This window comes from Anser brachyrhynchus, assembly GCF_964034855.1.
Source record: "Anser brachyrhynchus genome assembly, chromosome: Z".
Taxonomy (NCBI): Eukaryota; Metazoa; Chordata; class Aves; order Anseriformes; family Anatidae; genus Anser; species Anser brachyrhynchus.
In genome coordinates this window covers 32,827,785-32,847,124 of record NC_137697.1, presented here as the reverse complement: position 1 = coordinate 32,847,124, position 19,340 = coordinate 32,827,785, and the positions used below count along the sequence as shown (strand labels likewise).

General features: G+C 42.5%; 1 protein-coding gene across 5 annotated transcripts in view; it reads left to right on the top strand.

The window, feature by feature from the left end:
* The first annotated feature begins 1,415 nt into the window (after positions 1-1,415).
* Positions 1,416-19,340, top strand: part of PIP5K1B (phosphatidylinositol-4-phosphate 5-kinase type 1 beta) — a 109,521-nt gene continuing 91,596 nt past the window's right edge. The window contains exons 1-2 of one of the 5 annotated variants that reach the window (XM_080574305.1): positions 1,416-1,577; positions 4,123-4,168. The gene's annotated coding sequence lies outside the window, so the exon portion shown is untranslated. Of the gene's footprint in view, positions 1,578-1,669; positions 2,086-2,184; positions 2,322-4,122; positions 4,340-19,340 lie in introns of those variants that run through there. The other 4 variants (XM_080574303.1, XM_080574302.1, XM_080574304.1 and 1 more) reach the window with 4 other exon arrangements.

Genomic DNA, 19,340 nt, shown 5'->3' with positions numbered 1-19,340 from the left:
CTGTCTGCTTTTTTTCTTGGGCTTGGGTCTTGTTGTTTCCTATTCTCCACATGTAACCAGTGTCGCTGCTGTATGCAGTCCACCTTAAAGACCAGACGGAAATTTTGAGAGGCCCTGACTGTATTAGATTATTCACCCTTAATCTTCCAAACACTCATATCACCACAAGCTAGTCAAGTGCTGCAGATTTTGCATACATTAAGAAAGTGTCATTCACTCCAAAAGCGCAGAGCTGAGCCAGATGGCACATCTGACTGCGGTGTCTATGAGCCACCGTGCTACTTGTGTGAAAAGTAGAAAATGAAGCATCAGGGAATGAGACTACCAGAAACCTCTCTTGCTGCTCTTGGAGAAGCCATTGTCATTGAAATGGTGTGACTATTGGATGTTGGTTTGAATAAACATACAAGGTAATTGTTCTGTTATCATTCGTTATAAATACCGTAGCAGATAAAAACCAGAGTGGAGTAAGAATCATGAGCAAAATGGAAGTAGCACCTTGAAATGCTGTGATTTTTTTCTTCAATGTGCATACATACAATAGTTCCTTCTGCAGTTGGAATTCAATGCGCATGAGTCAGCCTATCCGATATCAGTAATTACAGCTATAAATGCACAGCTATTACGCATTCAGCTTGTGTAGCTTGGGAGTAGTCTACTCTACCAGGAATGGAAAGGTCCTAAGCAGATGCTAAGGCTTTGTCACCATCCTTGACCGGTAAGCAGGAAAGCCAGCCACCAGAGATGCTTCCCTGAAAGCAGCAGTGTTAAGGCCATGGTCATCCCAATACCCCGTTGTTTGTGTGTTCATTCTCCCAGCTTCCTTTTCTCATTCTTTCATCTACACTGATTAAACACGATCTACACATTTACAGCCTTCCTGACCATCCTCCTCACGTATGCCGCTGTCAGGCCTGCAAAACACGAATGAGGCAAGTACGTGATGCTATGGGGATTAACAACCAGGACTTCTGTCACCCCGTAGGATGACTTTCCAGGGACTTTTCTCACGTGGTCTCACCCGGGGTGTACAGGCTCCCTGGTGGCCTGCCCTAAAGCAGTGTTGGGTGCGAGGCAGAACTCCAGGACAGGCAAGTGGCCGGAGAACGATGGCAGGACCGCGAGCGCTGGTGAACCCACCAGCCTTTCATCCCAGGCTGAGAGGCTTGGCCCGAGACGGCAGGCCGGCCTGCAGAAGCGTTGTGCCTGCAGCAAGACACCCCCTTCCCTCACCCCTCACCTCAGCCCTCCGGCATGGAGGTGCCACGCAGCCCTGCCGGGCCCCTCACAGCCGCTGCCCCAGACCACCCCACACCGCCCCACACCTCCCCACACCGCCCCACGGCCCCTCCTGCAGCCAGGGCTCGAGGGGGGGCCGGGGAGGGCGCTCCGCCCGCCCTCGGGTCGCCGGGCGAGCAGCAGGCGGCCCCTCCGTGCCTCCCCGGCCCCCGGCGGCGGAGCGGGCGGGAGGAGCCGGCCCGCGGGCGGGGCCGGGGCCGGGGCCAGGGCCTATGCCGGTGCCCGTTGCCGGTGCCGTTGCCGTGCCCGCCACCCGCCGCCGCGCACCGGAGCAGGAGGTGAGGGCGCTGCGCGGCGGCTCGGGGGGCTCTGGGGCGGCCGGGCTGGGGCTGGCCGCGGGAGGCGGGCGCCTTCCCCTTCCCCTTCCCCTTCCCTTCCTCCCTTGCTCGCCCCGACCCCCGCGGCGCACTGGGGCGCCTGCTTTTTATTTATTTATTTATTTATTTACATCGTCCCTCTCCTTTCGTTTTCATTTGCTGAAACTGCTTCAGCCCCGGCTGTGTCTCTGTGGCACCGCCGAGCCCGGCCGCGGTGCCGAAGCGGGCCCCGGCCCGCAGCGAGCGCCCCCCGTTAGCGGGGCGCGGGTCCCAGCCGGCGGGGTCCCGCCGGGCTCGGTGCGGGTGCGGCGGGCACCGCTCGGCCGGGGCCGGGCTGCGCCGCGATGGACGGGGCTGCCCGCGTGCCTTGAGCCCTGCCGGCAGCCGCGGAGGGAGCCCTCGGCGTGTGCGGGCGGACCGAGACCTCCCCGAGATGCTGGCAGCCCGGCGGCAGAGAGCTGTTTAAATGGTAAACTTACCTTTTAGCACCGTGAGGCTGGCTTTCCTCTGATGGCAGTGCTTCCAGTACCCTGCCTAGGTGATCGTGTGTTTTTCCCTCCTCTTCGGTGCTGCTGCTTTAAGACTGAGCTACTGGTTGGTACATGCTGTTGCTTTAGGAAAACTCTGTGCTGTGCTGTGTTGGCTCTCCCAGAGGAAATGTAAATATACTTGTTTCATGTTGCTCCTGAAAGGATACCGCTTGAGGTGAGGGAACAGTTCTTCTGGTTTGATAGAGAATTATGTATTTATGTAAATGTTTTGAGCCGGCATTTGGGTGATGTAAGGTAGAGGAGGGCTTGGATCAAAAGAGAAAATACAGAAACTCTTCTCAAGTTGAACCTTAGGTAATGAGCATTGGCAGTTTGGGAGTTAGCGAATGTAAATGGTAGAACCCACGTTTTCTAAGTCCCAGTGTAAATTTATAGGTTGTTTGTCCCATGGTTATGATAGAGGTGCTTTGTAATAAAGTTCGTTAAATGGTCTCTCAAAATTCTTTGATCTTCAAAGCAGAGAATACACGGTCTGATGAATGCCTGGTACAGTTGCTACTCTGACTCTTCCAGCACTTTAAAAGAAAATAAATAGCTTTTAACTTCTCTTCCTCCACTGAGATAGTTTCTCCCATTCTTAATGTACTCCTTTGCCTTGTAGCTATCTCAGAATTGGTGATGAAAAAATTGAGCACAAATATTCAAATCTATTTTGTTTCTAAAATTCAGTTATCAGAAGATAATTAATATATCTTGGAAAAAATGAAGTGTGCATACAAAAACGTTCCTTTCCCCTCTTCTTATTCAACATATTTAATCTCTCTTTCCTGGATTCTTCCCCTCCCCCAGTTAGATAAAGCATGGAGTGGAAAATCATGTTCTAAGTTTAGGAATTGATCCTTAAGCTGTTAAAAACAGTGGGGTGTTTCTTTCACTGACTTCAGTTGGTGCTAGTTTAGGGCACCAACTGTTCGTAATCTTAATTATGTAGTCAGGTCTTCCTGGTATCGGGAGAACCAAACCACAGCATTTAAGAATAAGCATATGCTTACACATTTTGCTGTAAAGTGTTTGTATGTTTATGGAGCGGTATCGATTATCTTTCTTTATTTTTTCCTACCAAGCCTGGAGGTAGCTAAGGATATTTTTGTTCTTTGACGCCAGCAGAATGGGATGGAAACTGTAAAAATACTTTCTTTGCAGCTTGCATAATGTGGTCCATATATTGTTGAGAAAGCGCTTATTGATTCTTGCAGCTTCATGTATACGGCGTGTGCTCTGTGTGTTTACAGTCCCTGTAACCAAGGCATGTCAAGTGCCTTGGCATTCTCAGGGGCTACAGGACAGAAGCTGGCAACAGCCTTTCCTTAGGCCAGGGGCACCTGCTCATTAGGGGCTGCCTCCCCTTCTTCCCCCAACTCTTCTGCTGGGTTTTGAGGGGAGATGAGAGCCGGTGCAGTTTCTGTGCATTTTTCGGCATCCTGCAGGACATGGTGTCGGGCTAAGTGTTACTCAGGGCGTTTCTCTTCTTGCAGAATGTGTACTGGTTGTTGCTGCAATGTGAGCCTTTGGTTACTGCTGGTGGTTGCATGGTGCTGTAGTTGAAATTTATATACGGCAGAAGCTAAAGTGCAAACTTCACAGATCAGGGCAAATGAAATGTGCACTTAGAAGCATAGAGATGGGCAATTTGGTAGATGTTGTAATATTCAAAGCCCCCGATAGCTTAGAACTGAGTAGCAGAGTCAGCGTGAGTTAAATGCAATGAAATGCTGCTCTAAATCGTAGAGTCATTGAAATATCCTGAGTTGGAAGGGACCCACAGGGATCGCTGACAGTGCTAGGCAGGGATTGGGAAGAGGGCTCCTCGTACCTTCCCTGCCATCTGGTCTAAGTTACAGACCAGGCCATTCATCATCCTCTAGGTGTCATTTGTGTTTGAATCCCTCTTGTACTATACTTGCTTGTTGTGGGCCTGCGCCACTGATACTCTGAATTTTATTTTCCCTAAATAGATGAAGTGTCCGATGTGTCATCGCAGATTCCTGCTGTGGTTATGAGGTCATGCATCTTCTCTTATTCTTCACGTTTGTACAGTTCAGAAAGAGCTTTTACTCCTTCTTTGGGGAAAGAAACTTCAAGTCCTCCTACAGGGAGCTGGAAACCCTATCTTTTATCTTCCTTCTTCATTCTTCAGTTGTGAACTAAAAAACTATATCATCCTGTTGCAAGGTACAATGTCTACCATTTTTACTGTTATCTCCTCCTTGCTGTAAAACTGTTTTATTTGTGATCAGCAAAGTAGGGGGAAGTTGAAGATGTTGCGTATGCCTTCTGTGTTTTCCCCGTTGTCCAGACATGCACTTTTTTTTAATTTTGAAACATGAGATTTTTTACAATTAAAGGTAATGGTAAGCTAGCGTTAGTTTTTTTTTCAGTGTGACATGGCTATGATCTATATCATAGTCAAGAAGGAAGTTATTTGTAAAACTGACTGCGTGGTGCTGTGTGCATGCACAGACAGGGCAGTTCTGTCAAGTAAAGCAAGTGCTGGATGATTGCCATTTATTAACTGCTCATTTTTATTGTTAGTTCTGTCTTCAATATTCATGTGTTGTCTGACTGCATACCATCCATCCAGCCCCCCTGTGTTTGGCACCCTTTGTTTTTGATGTCCTCTCTGTTACTGCAGTACTTGAAATTCTGTAGACAGAATTGGTAGTGATACACTGTTTAAAGTGTCTCTTTGGGGCTGAGGAATATCTTTATTGTAAGCACAGAGGCTGAAATGCTGATCCCCCACGTTCAACCAGTGCTATGTAAGAAGTGTGTGTCTGGAGATCACATCCCAGTGTTAATAAGAAGATTTCTGTCCTCTCTTAGTGGTGACCACTTCACTGTTCATAATAAAACTCAGCCTGGGGATCCAGACTTTGGTTCCACTTGACTGATTTTGTTACTGTACAGAATTACTGAGTTGCAGGTTTCCTGCACTTGAAACTATAATTTAGAAGGCCTAACTTAGTGTCCTTTGATGGAGGTTCAGAACATGATCACAATTATATTAAGTATAATGGATGCAAATACACAGATGGTTTGATTACACAAATAGTTGAAAAATTGAATACCATTCAGCAATAGAAATATTGCTGTAATTTACAAAATCAATTGTTAAATCTTGTTTACATCTCCCAAAACATGGCAATGTCATTTGAACTGGAGGAAACTGCTAGCATTTAAGTTTATAGTTTGATGAGCAGTAATGGGATGTTGCCTTCAGCACTAGAGCTGACATAAAATACTACAGCTGTTATGGCAGTTTGCCACTTTTTTGGCTGTGGTTGCACAACTGTTGGTGAGGCTTTGTGATAATATCAGATCACTGAGCTGATCTGAGTGAAGAATAATTGCAGGAACAAAAGAAGTTGGTGTGGAGGAGAGCTGTTTCTCGGCTAGCTCTTTCAGTGGTGCAGTTTGCTAGTATGGCCACTTGCAGGGTTGCACTATGAACTGAGGGGTGTGCAAACAGCAGTGGGGACATGGTAGAGATGTGGAATTAACAGGTAGAGACCTTTCAGCTTCTTTAGCTCTTGAGAAAACCGCGTGTGAGGTTTCTGTCAGCCCTCCTGTAATCCAGTCAAGAGACGGCAATGTGCTTGGCTGCAGCAGCTGCTGCCCACACCGGGTGCCCAGCCTGCATCACGGTCCGGGTCTCGCTTTGTGCACCTGCTGGGACTTTCTCTGCCAGCAACTGTACCGTAGCAAAGGCCTTGGGCAGAGCTGTATCTGCAGGGGAGTGGACGGGCTGGATTCTCCTGGGCCGCTGTGTGCACAGAACTTCCCGTCCCTCTCTATCTGGGAAAGTCATTTGCTTATTTCTCCTGTCGAGTTTGTTTTCACGAGAAGTTCTTGGCCGGGGTACCCGTGTGAGTCAGCTGAATGCCAGCTAAATGACAGCCTAATTGTAGCAGGGGTGTGCCTATCACTCCTCGGGTCTCAGCCTAGCTAGCCCTGGCAGCTGGGGGAGCAGGGTGGTGCTGAGGGTGCTGAGCTGGTGGGGGCACCTGCCCCGGGCTGGGGCTGGGGCCCTGCGCTAGGCTCTGGCCCCTGTGGCTTCGCTGCTGCTGCTGACTGTTTTCCCAGTGCTGGAGTAACAGTCCCGTAACTCATGAAGTCTCCTGCCATTAGCCACACGGACCGCGAGAGTGGTCCTCTTGGCTTCATTACAAACTGCTGTTTTTTCCTCAGGTCTCAAGTTGGTGGTTTGGGTTTTTTTAGGTAATGAATAGGATTAACTGCGTGTCTCAAACTGTGGTGTGCTAATTACTGCTGACTTTTAAGGCAACAAGTAGGGTCACGGGCTGCATGTCAAATGGTTTTATTTTTCTTTAGCTCACTAAAAGTTTTTGCTAGTCTCTAAGTGATTTGGAGCATGGTTTGCAATCTGTTGGTTTACAACATTTGGGAAATGGGTTTTCATTGTTTGACTTTTTTTTTTCTCTCTCCAGCAAACTCAGTTGTTGTTAAACTATCCTAAGCGTTCCAGACCCAGAGAAATGTGGGGGCAGCCAGCTTCTTGTTTGGATAACTTAAAAATCCCATGCAGCCACCACTACTGCCAATCTCCAAATAGAAGATTAATGAAGACATCTGGGGGGGTGTCAATATGAGAATTTTCATGTTTATGTACCTTCCCTAATCCAAGCTGTAAATGTGTAGGGTTTTAAAAGGGAATTTAGAATTTTATGTGCTTTCTAGTATGGCTTTATACAGAAATCTTCAGAGGATGATGGAATTAAGTAGAAAGATTGTAGGATTCTGTGGATTTGTACATTGAAAGGTTCTGCAGATGTTCTTTTCCTTTGTACCTAATTAGAGTTCTGTCTTGTTTTTGATGTGTCATGCATCAGGTGTTTTTGCCTGAGAGCGATGTAATCTTTGTATGAGACCATGCCCAGGTTTATAGCACGTCAGTTTGTGCTATGTAGCTTGTTGGTGCTTCCTCCTCTGTAGAGGCGTGCGGGTTCAGTGGTATGCACTTTATCTGCCAGTATTTGGCAATAGAAAGACAGTGATGTTTTTAAACTTCTGTGAAAGAACCAAAACAACCTCAGGTAAGAACGCTGAACTTTGTTGTCAGTGTTTTGTTATTGGAGCTAAGTTTTTTTTGGATCACTTTATTATTTAAAGTTACTTCAGTGTTAGTTCTGGCATTCAGAATTCGAGTAAGAGATGGGTCAAGTGTGTCACAGACTTTAGGCTTCAGTGAGACCTTACTTGTTCTAATCGCTCACAGATTCGAGAGGGCTGGTGTACTGGTTTGTTTGAATATTTTTTGCTGAATAATCCTAAAAAATTGTCACTAAGGCAATAAATAATCCTATTCAGTGATTCACTAGGGAAGCTTTTTTCCCCCAGGGTGTCTGCTTCCCATATTAGAAGAGACTTAGAAATTTATATTTGCGGCTGTTGGAGGGGTTTCCATGCAGTGTAGTCTTTCTGGCTCATGACTGAAGTTAAGGATGACTGCACCTCATCTTCTTCATAGTACAAAGCATAACCAGCAGATCTACACCCGTGGGTACTCCTAACGACCTTCTCTGCTTTGTGGTATATTTTGTGTGAGTCTGTTCAGACAGAAGAGGGGTTGGTTCTGATTTGTGGGGTGTGGGGGTCTCCTACAGAGTCCACCCAGCTCTGCAGAGGTAAAATGGTACTTCTGTGGCTCTGAGGGTGTTGTTTGTGCTCTGGCTGAGTAGTCTGGAAAGAAAATGGAGCGTGACTTACCTTGCATTCAGGAGCATGCCTTTAGGTCAAACTTGGGCACCCAGGTTCTGCCAGGGCTATTGTCTCTCCTTGGTTTTAACTCACGTGAAAGTCAGTATGGTTAATTGTGTAAGGTACGTTGTGGTACATGAGGACAGGCACACACAGAAACCTTTGAGGGACTGGTACTTTTGCCCTTTATTCCCCAGTCAACTTTGCATTCAGAGTGGTAGTGGAAGATCCTGGAAGGGCAGAGAGACACCCATGAAGTTCAGTCACTCTGTTCAACACGGAAACAAAGAAGTATTATGAAGAGGTTTTTGGCTAGGAAACAGAAAACCCTTTCATGGGTGTCCACAGCTTCTGGTTTTGTTTTTAATACAAACATGATGATGTAACAGGTCATCTTATTAAATAATGATACTTGTACATTTTATGTTACTGGGTTTTGTTTATACTGTAAAGCCTTTGCCAGCTATTCATAGATCACTACAGTAGGACACGGAATTATTAGCAAATGATATTGCTACATATTTCTGAGTAGCAATAGAAATCTGAGTTGAAACCTTACTTTGCTTCAGGGCTTTGCAATCTTCATACAAGAAATAGTTGGACTCATCCAGGACTGTGGATGAGTAAGGATCGCTCTCTTTCAGGATCGCTTTTTCTCAGGTTGTTGTACTTCTGCTGAAATATGTGGTGGTCATCTCTTACAGAGATGTGGTGCTGCTGGGACTACTTCAGTCATGTCAAGGCAGAAGAATACAGAAAATATTGTTGCTGGGTGTGCAGATAATGGAATTCAACTATGAGATACTAAAAATACCCCGAATGAAAACACAAATGCCTGTGTAACTTTGATACCTTTTAAAATTCTGTTGTAATTAGATAAAGCAGTGAAGTTAGCTGAAGCTTTACTGATATTTTTTACCAAAAATTAAACTAATTTTGCAAAAAGCTTACCAAAACTTTCAGACCTATTCAATAAAATAAGTCGTACTAATTCAGCAGAACCTCTTAAATAGAAATATAAATAGTAAATCGTTTTTGTTTCATTTATGTAGGAATACCTGTTAAAATGTTCATTATGAAGTTCATTTTTTATTTATTTATTAATTCAAACATCAAGTTTCAAAGCTGGGACTTAAAGAACAAATAGTTTGTAGCTATAAATATTTAGGTTAAGATGGTTCATGTGTTGTTTCACATCTGAAATGTACTCTGAAGGATGCTTTATTCAAACTTATGCCTCAGTGTTTGTAAAAGGAAACTCCAACAGTCGGAGAAGCGTCCTACTTGTTAGCTCAAAATGTTAATTAAGTCTTGGAGCACTGTAAACTGTCATCTATTCTGAGTCCCAAGCGCTCTGCCTGGAATTATGTAGAACACAGGCGACTAATTTTGAGCTGTGGAGCAACATTTTAATTGTTTGCATATGTTAAAGAGCAGATTTAGCATACTGTAGTCTTCTCATGCAAAAGAGCCAAGAAACATACCAGTACTTAACTAGGCTGGATGTTTTGTAAGGCTGTCCCATGCCTTTATTTAGGGTTTACAAGATTGCTTCTGCTCCTTTCGGTTACAGTAGTGCTAGAGAGCATAACAATTCTTGTTGTGTGTTGGTGTGTACCTATATATTACTTTTGTCATGTACTTTGTATACACTTACACTGGAGCCTGAAATGTTTCTGCAGACAGACAGACCCCACCTAGCATTGTCTACCTTATTTGACTATCTGTTTGTAGCAGATGAGCAAAACCTGAGGTTTTGAGTAGTGAATGAATACTTTGAGTCATGTGCAGCCTATATAGCCTGCAATGAAAGCAGTGTTGTCCTCATTAATGTCTCCTTACCTCGGCTAACTAGGTTATTATTAAGTGAGCACAAGCCCTCCTGTTGTGCTCGAATTGACTAAGAGCTAGTATGCAAAGCTTCAGTGTAAAAGCTTTGACTTTCAAACCACTCTTCTGAGTTACTGGTTCGTGGTATTGGTTCTTGAAGAGCTGGCATCCAAAACATCAGTGTAAAAAAAGGAGCATTTCAGACAACTCTTCACAGGTACTGGTTCTTCATGCTGCAGCTCAAATTGGGACTATTGTCTTCTGTTAGCAGCTGAACTGATCAATTACTTTCATCTTCCCAATAGCAATCCAGTAGGTCATTATTCCATTGCTAATTAGCACTCTCACTTTTTCCCTTTTCTGTATAAATTTTTTTGCGGGGTGGGGGGGCACTAATGTGCACTTACCTTGCTCTTAATTTTAAGAGATTCTGTGCTTGCCTTAGAAAGGCTGAATGTGTTTGCACATAACTTTAGCTTGCAAAACTAAGAGAGGCAATCGTTACCTTGAAGTTTTCAGACTGAGCATTAATGGTATTTTCTAACTGTGTGAGGCATTAGCAATCTGGTTTAGAAAGAAGAAGGAGTCATGGTCTGCTCTGTCTTTAAGGACTCCAATTTGTAGAATTAGCTGCATTTCTCTGGGATCTGAACTCTGTTGTACTAAAGCTCAAACAGCATTGCATGGTTCGCACCTCTGAGTTTATTTTGACAAGTCTTCTCTATGTTTGGCGCTACCCAGCTTCTTTCTGCTTCATGTGCTTTATGTTGGGCGGTGACAGGAACTCTAAAGGGTGGAAAATGTATCTGAAGATCGATACGCCAACCTCTTCTTAGAGAGCAATACCCTGTTTGCCTTCGTTTCTCCAGAAGAAAAGTTGTGTAAGGATCCCTACAGCGGCTGTGTGCCACAGAACTCGTCTTTGAACCTGCTCAAGAAACATCACCATAGTTTAAGCACATTTATGATTAGACTGTGGCTTCAGTGCAGCCCCTAAGCAGTTGTGCATCGTCAGTGCCCACCCTTATGTTTTTGTTGCTAGAATTTATTTATCTGTGATTTAAGAATGAGAATTTGCAAACAGCTGCTTGACCTTAGCTGGAGGTCAATCATTAACTGGTAGGTAGTTGTGAACATCTGTACAATTACTAAGTGCAGTCACCTTTAGCACTCGGCTTGACTCCTCCCAGGTGGTGTGCGCACATCACAGAGACTGCCTGTTGCTCAGGAGCGCCCTTTGCATCTCACCACTTCGGTCACAGCTCCAGCTTGGTGTGAAGGGACCATTCGTGAACACAGGGTGTTGAAACCTAAACCAGGCCTTTCCACACCGTCACGCTGTTCCCGTTGCCTCACGGCCGTCTCATCCCTCGCTCTCCCCGTGGCACAGGCAGGTACTGGGGAGGTGGGATGTGAGTCTGCACGTTTCTGCTAGCAAGCCCTTGCTAGGTGCGTGCCCTGCGGGGAACGGAGCTCCCACCCAGACACAGCTTTTCCGCACGTGTCGGCATGTCTCCTGTGTAGGCGGTGGCCATAGCTGAGCATTGTGGCCGTGACTGGGCATTGTGACCGGTGTAGTGCCGTGGCCAACTGTGTTCCGGGAGCCACTGGCGGAGGTGAGACACCAGCCCTGTCTTGATGCTCATGTGTGGCAGCAGGGGAACGTGTGTCGGGGTATGTCACATGTTACTGTAAAGGACTGGTGCACCTGCCTGATCCCCAGCTGATTTGGGTCTCTGTTTGGCTTGGAATTGCGTTGTCGAAGTCAGCCACGTTTGGAGGACTGGGATCTCTTTGGTCACGATGTGGTATTACTGTGTAACGAAGTGTGGCTTCGCATATTTCATTCTTCTAAGGTTTGCGTTTGAGTAATTAAAAGTTCAGTTTGAAAAAAAATGGCTAATGAACAGACATCTTTTTATTAAATAAAGGCATTTACTGAGAACTGTAGGGATAATACAAACTTCTGTATTAATTGTATACTGGAAGCAAAATTGCTTAACTTCATTATTTTGAATAATAACTTATATTGCCAGGTCATATTCCAGCCTTGATTGTATATGGGCCTTTCAAAAGGGAGATATTGCAGACTAATCTGTTTTTATTCTTTTTTTTCCTACCCTGAGGCACACTACTTGAAATAAAACAGCATAGTGATTTATTTCAGAAATACAAACCACGGCAATTATGATAAAATCTCTTTAAATCTGTTTTTCATACATGACACTGTACTAGCTCTTACTTGAGTTGATTCTTGCCTATTTATGGCCGCATCCCTGTGCCAGACAGACTTGATCGGAGATGTCAACCGGAGACAATAACATCAAACAGTTCATAAGACTTTGCAAAACTCAGAGGGATTTCCCCTTGGTTGTGTGGGACTCAGAGAAGAGCCTGAATTTAATATTGGGGTGTTCTGTTTATTTTAATTGAGCATTAACTGGTCTATTCATATGTTGTACATTCAGATTTTATAGAACTTTGATTTAAAAGTAATTTATGTAACTAAAATAAGATCTGAAATTCCCTCAAATCTTTTACTCTATATGTCCTTGTGGGCTTATTTGCTTTGATGTCCAATCTTTTTTAATCCATCTTTTTAATCTCCAGTAAATGTCCAGTTTAATGTGCATTGTCGGGATAGCATCATTAGCTATAACAAACATGAAAGCATACATGCACATTCTCTGTCCAGAATAGTTAAACTGTAGCTGAAGATGCCAGTAGCACTTTCATCTGCCTTCAACTGAAGCTAGAGGTGTAATAACAGACCATGGTGGGAAACCATTAATGAGTTGTTTTTTTTTGTCAGAAAGTGATGTTAGTAGAATGTATTAGCTCTGGTTTGGTATACCTGCAAATGATGGTAAAGGACATGAGGGAATACCATCTTTCTTTCCTTGAATTGAGGGAGTGTGCCTCAAAAATTGAGTTAAAAGCAAAAGATGCCTTAGGATACTTTTGTTGGCTGCTATTGAGCAACGTCTTGATTTTTACACAGACCTTAATAGCAGAGTATAACTTGAAACTGTCACAACAGGGACAGGAGGTTTCTTTTGGAATTCTGTCTTTTTTGTTAAAAGGTGAACATTTTTGTCAGTGTTCGCAACATTGAAATACTGTGGTAAAGCATCACAAACTATATAAAAACTACTAGAAATAGAAATGTTTTTATAAAGTATTTTGAGGGATGTTAAGTAAGTAGGAATAGTGAAAACTGATACTTAATTCTTCCACTTGCAATGAAGTCTAGGCAAATTATCGATGAAAGGGAAGAACCTCTGATATGAATTCAATAATTGGATTAAAACTTTCTTGTAGTAGCAAAAATATCTGTGTTTCCTTGCAGCGCTTTTTTAGTATTGTTTATCTTATGTTTTTATGCAGAATACATTTGAAACAGTGGGGACTATTGTATTTAGAGGCAAGAAAGCTGAAAAGGTTGGGAGCAAACAATTTTGAATTTAGGTGTTTTGCATTTCTGCAAACTGAAACGAGGCAGTTGTTGATGTAGGAAGGAGGAGGATCAGAGTTGTTCTGTGGGACCTCAGTTTTTAGTATAAACATTAATTCTGTGAATTTGTTGCTTCCACCTATCAGCTGTAGATGATATTTACAAAGTGTTTTGCAAACTGCAAAATACTATGTAAAAGTGTGCATCTGCAAAGTAAGGATGGTATTATGGTGATAATGTAGTGGAAGTGGGATTTGCAGGAGCAAAATAAATACATATGAAGTTTACAAACACAAATTTTATAGAGCACACCTCATGCAACTTTGCATTTTATTGAAGAATTAAAGCTAGTTGGTACATGGGAATGAGGAGTTGAGCAAGCTGCAATGGTTCTTGTAACCTCTGTTTGTGTAGGTTTATTCTATAAGGCACTGAGTGTAAAAACATTTCATAAAGCTCATTAACATGGCCTAGCCTTAATCAAAAATAAGTTTTCACTTACTGTTTAAAGCCTGTGCTTATATTGTGAAGTTCAACTCTGTACTCCGCGTGACGAGCTACAGTTTAAAGTCTGGGATATGAGAAGAAAACCAGGGCTCACCCCTTGGGACCTGTTTCTTAGAGTGGAAATGAAGGGTGCAAGGGTTCACCCCTTTATTTGAGAGACTCTTAAGGACTAAACAACAAAAGTTGTAAGAGATCTGCTTTTAAGGGCTAACTGAAAAAAAGAAGAAATAAATACAGCATTCTGAATATAGGAAAGGGTACCGTCTTATGGTGAGGGCTTCTGTCTGTCTGTCTGCATGGCTGTTCCAGTGAGCTTGAGGTTGTAAGTGGGGCTGGGTGCTCAGTGGTATCTGTCTGTGTGCATGGTAGGCAAATGCTGGCTGTGCATCTGCTTCTGCTGTAGCTTCTGTGGCAAATTCCTGCAGCATGGTGTTAAATTTGTTGCTGTGAAACACCTGTGCTATCTAATGGACCTTGTCAATGTATTTCATGCCGTATATTCTATTAGGTGACTTGTTATTTGTCCCCATAAAGTAATATGTTATATTCTGCTGTGTCTGTTCTATTGACCCATGCGGTCTGAGAATCATACTTGGCAATTACTGAATAATTAGACAAGCCAGCAGTGGGTTGGGAGCTTGTAAGGTCATTGTTGGTCCTTCCATCTGTTCATTTACATTATGTTCAAGAGCATAGGGCTCTCTGCATTGAAAATAGATACTGCAGTGAACTGTCGCTTCAGATGTTCAGATGCAACAGCTATTAGATGTAAGGGGAAAAAAGGTAACTCCATTTGTTGCAATTTTAACTTTGTCATTTTCTTCCAAAATGTAAGAATGATTAAGCAGGCTCTTTTCTTCCACAGTCTTATGATGACTGTAAGAATTTGGATATGTCTTGCATGATTTAAACTTTGAATGTAGATGCTTAACAGGTTGCTTATGCTGTAGGTGTCTGTTGCTGTCCACAGGAGTGACTCTGTCTCTTGCTGCTCATCCTATTGCTGGAAGGAAACCTAGAGGATATTCTTTAAAGTGCATAGGACCTTCTTGATGTTTTAACTTGAGAGAGCTTGTAAACAGCATGTGAACTGCACACTGTATGTGTTTCTTGGGCAACTGAGACACTGGAATTGAAAAATACTATATCGAGTCACCTTTGAAGCACTAAAGAGAGCTTCGCTATGCTGTCATGAAGCCAATAAGCATCCTCTTCTGAGATGTTCTTGGCTATCAAGTAAAGTGGGCAAAGCTGTACCCTCAGTGCTTGCAAACATTGCTTAAGCCTTGAGTTGCTTGGCCAACAGAGTTCATGCTAGGGAAAAAGGGGAAGGGAAATTGTTTCAGTTATCTTGCTGGCTAAGTGTGAACTATTGAGAAAGAGCAGTGTACACCATTACATTTCTGCTTTCTGCTACCTTTAGTCAGTGTCCAGCAGAATGATGAGAAGCCAAAACCAATAGCAATTTGTTTCCTGCTGATGTTTGATGAAAATTTGTTTTTCACAGCAGAGGTGGGAAGGTTAAAGCCTGTCAGGGTGTTCAGTCTCTGGTCTTTTTTTTTTTGGGGGGGGTGTTGAAAGTCTACAAGGGACATATGTCCAGTGTCAAGTGCAATTTGCTTTACAATCCACAACTTTTCTGAAGTGGTATACCTCTAGATCATGAATTGGAGTATGGATTCTCGGTGGGGTAGGTGGGTGGAGTTGTTTGTAAGGTGGTTTTGCCCCCTTCTCTCTCTTACCAGCAAAGGCAATGAACAGGTGGTAGATATGCTTGTCTGTTTCTCTGCTGACTGATCTGCAACTTGTGTTGCCAATGGATGGAGAAGACTGGCATTTGATCCTTGCCATCTACCTGCAAAGTTAGACTACGTGTTAGCTTAATGAAAAACTGAAGCAGACTGTAGGGTTGAGGAGAAGAGTGACCTAGAATACCAAGCTGGTTTATTTTCAGTAAAGCCTGCTTTCATCTCACTTCTCTTCAGCCCTCCCACTCCTCTTCCAACCCGCAATGCAGACAGACTGCAAACACAATTAGGAAAAAAGATTCTTGTGCATTTACAATGTTTCAGGAAGCACTAGTAACTCCTGAAACCATTCAAATAAGTGTTTTTAAAGCTGTCAAAATACAGTATTTTCATACAGGACTGTAAGAAACTGAGCTGCTTTTGTAAGTGTAAATATGCCTCCTTTATGCTTATTACTGGACTCTCTTATAGAAAGTGGTACAGGTTAGTCCTTTCTTGACCTATGGTATATTACAGATGTGATGTAAGGGCCGTGTATTTTTTCAACTAAAAGAGCCATTCAAAACAGCATTCCTTAACAACAGGACTTTGCTTCTGAGTATGTGCTACAAGCAGCTTCAAAAAGTACTAGTGCAACTAAAAATCATTTTTAAAATGTTTTCATGTCAGAAAGCTCAAGTTTTCTTTCTTGTAGTGTTTCCTTACATAGTATCTCCTATTACCCTGCATGGTTTTACTTTTCCAGCTGATTCATAGGAGATGAATCAACTGTCGTAGGCCTGTGCAGAACAGGTAACTCATGCAAATCATCTGACAATAAAGAGCTTTAGCATTGGAGCAACTCAGAGCACAGAGAGAGTGTCAGCTGCAGGTTGGGTAAGTGAAAGTTTCCATTTTGCAGTCTGTTGCAGGCCCACGCATGGTTTCTCTGTCTGTTCTTCTCCGTGGCAGGGTGTATCCATAAGTCACCTGCCTGCTCTATGTCCACCAAGGCTATCATCTAGAGTGGTGACCTACTTCTCCTGTCTTCTGTTTTTCTTCATGTTTTCCTTATTCTCTTGAGATCTGCATAATACACTTGTTTGACGCAACATTTACAGAGTTCTCTGTAGCCTTGCACCTGTGTTAGATGTGAAGTTCATTGGACTTTTATGCCCTAAATTGGGGATCATATAGGATGCTATATGTACGAGAAAAAATGCTAGTGATAACATTAACTTTTAAAAACAATAATGAGGTCCAAATTTTGTCAGACTAGAAGACACTGAATTGATATTACCTTAATGTGTTCTTAATAACTAGTGAAATAAAACTGAGAAGTGCATTTATCAACAAAGTGATATATCATGGGGAGAAAAATAACCAAGCCTGTGAAAAGTTCACAACTTCAAACTCTACCTCTTTCTTTTCTTTTAACAGGTATCCTGATGAAATGTAAATATTGTTGTTATAGGCAGACTATAATTAGCTACTACATGGTATTGTAACCATGTTTTTAGTTGTAAAGAAAGCTCAAAAACTTTTTTTTTCTGTTTGTTCATGATTTAGGCCTTCTTCTCCCAGCACGCTTCTAATGCTGTTACTGCTGCTAACCTCCTACTTTTTCTGAATCCAAGCATTTTTTTTATGCCATAAGCTCGCTGTAACTATCCTTTTTTCCTGATCAGAACGTTTTTTTCAGGTGAATATTTTTATTACAGGTCATTCTGTGTTCTAAATAAATCTTAAAAAGCACACTGCTAACTAACGGGCAACAGTAAGCTGTCACATGCTACATGGTTTCTTTGATATCATTGTATTCAAAATAAAATCAGATTGAATGTACACATTTAGCAAAATTTGTACTGAACATCAAATAGGTGTTAGAAACAAGGACATCATTTTAACGGTGTAGGATTCTTAGCTACCTGTCTCACAGTTTGGGGTTCATTCTAAGTTCATGACTATTACAAAATTCTTTAAATTGGAAAATCGGATTAATTGTACCCTGTATATATTGCGTGATTTTTCCACCTAGAAAAAAATAAAGCATGAGTATGTGTTAAAGGTTTTATGGACCATTAGCTCTTAATATAAACAAATAAATAAAACCTCTTCTGCAACACTCATCTCATCAACTCAATAACATGAAAGTTTTGCTGGTGTCTTCACTGCTGCTCTCATCTACTGCATGAGAAGTAGTAACCCAGTTGAGCTCCACATCCTAAGAGCTGATGAGATAGAAATGGATATTTGAAAAATTAGGATAAAAGGGAAGAACTGGTAAGGCATCTGTTCTCATACTTAACCAGCAGAGTTAACAAATACACATACAGTAGGGGGAAGAGTTTCTGATAGTATTTTTGGAGCCATTCTCTATTACACAAATGTTTACAAAAGTCTGAAGGAGTGAAACTGCAATTCTGCAAAGTCCCGGTACAAAACGGGGTGATTCAATCAGCTGCCATCTGTGAATTCAGTGATTCTGAATAGTTGAGAATGCACCCTAATTTTGGCACTCCAATTTCTTCCAAAGCAAAGTCAAAACAAGCAATAGCAACAGTAATGGTGCTTTTAAAACTTAAAACTTAGCTTTTAAACAGGTGATCCTTGCAGCAGTGTGGCTGATATGTAATTTTGGTTTTGGACGCAGGGAATAAGGAAAGTGGCAGGAGGATTATATTTCTGCAGAGGAAGTAAGGATGTCAGAGAATCTGCATTTCCATGATTAGAGGGATCTTTTTGTCCTGCAGGTTCCTGACTATCTGACTAAAATAATCTCTTCCTATAAGAGGTGGGCCTATTTCTTAGCTGAAGATGCAAGTGTTGATGACCTAGTAGGTGAGAATTTCTTGTTGATGGGAAGTGTCACATGTAAGACTGTCTTTACATTTACAGTTAACTTAAGCAGTTGAGTAGTTTCCTGTTAGACACCTCTGAACTGTGGAGTGCCAGGAAGGTGGTGGTTTCCTCTTCTTGCCTTAGGATAGGTCTTGCTGATCACATTTTGTGTGGATACTTCTGCAGCTGTTGCAGCTGACATCTTTGTTCAGGTTGTGACATAGGTACCTCCACTTGCGTTTTTTTGTTTGTTTTGTTTTTAAATAGGGCCTACTTCTGCAAGCTGCTAGGCACAGGAGTAATTTTGTTTTCACGATTTTGTAAATCAAATCTGAGTAAAATGGCTGTGGTTTGACAGGCTCCTTCACCGTTGTTTGTCTCATCTTGTGATTTCTTACAGGGAAACACTGTGTGTTGATGTTGATGTAAGTAATCCAAACTAAGCCCATAGCGGTGCAGGAATTAGGGAGGACATACTTCTTCAGAAACAGCATCCTCTTATTTTTGATCCACCTCTCGGGATGCTTAACCTTGTTCCTAATTATTTTATAAATGTTGTCCAGAGAGACACCTCGAAGAAGTGGGTGTGAACAGCTCATCATTCACTTATTCAGTCTTGGCATAATCATTGCACCTTTACTGATATTACAGGCCTGCGGAAATAACGTTGCATGGTGCCAAGTGATAGGAGGAAACTATATTGAGGCAGTGTGCAGTGACAAAGTTGAGTGTAAGAATGTAGTGGTGAAGCTTGCTGGTAGAAGATCACACACACTACAGTTAAAATGATGTTGTTTTAACTTGGACAGTTCTTCGATTCGTATCTCAAATATAACACTGATAAAATGGTGCATTCTGCAAAAAGCCTACTCAGTATATTTACGGACTATCTTCAAGTTCAAAAATATTAACAAATTTAATTTGACACATGGTGTTGGAGATGGCAAAGAAAATCATGATGGATTTTTCCCCTTATTATCAAATACATGTTCTCCTGGTAAGAATTAAAACCACTAACTGCAAAATGGGAAAAAGAAATTTGTTTCAAGTTATTCTGAGAGCATTAGGACCATTTGACGGTATCTAGAGATTGTTG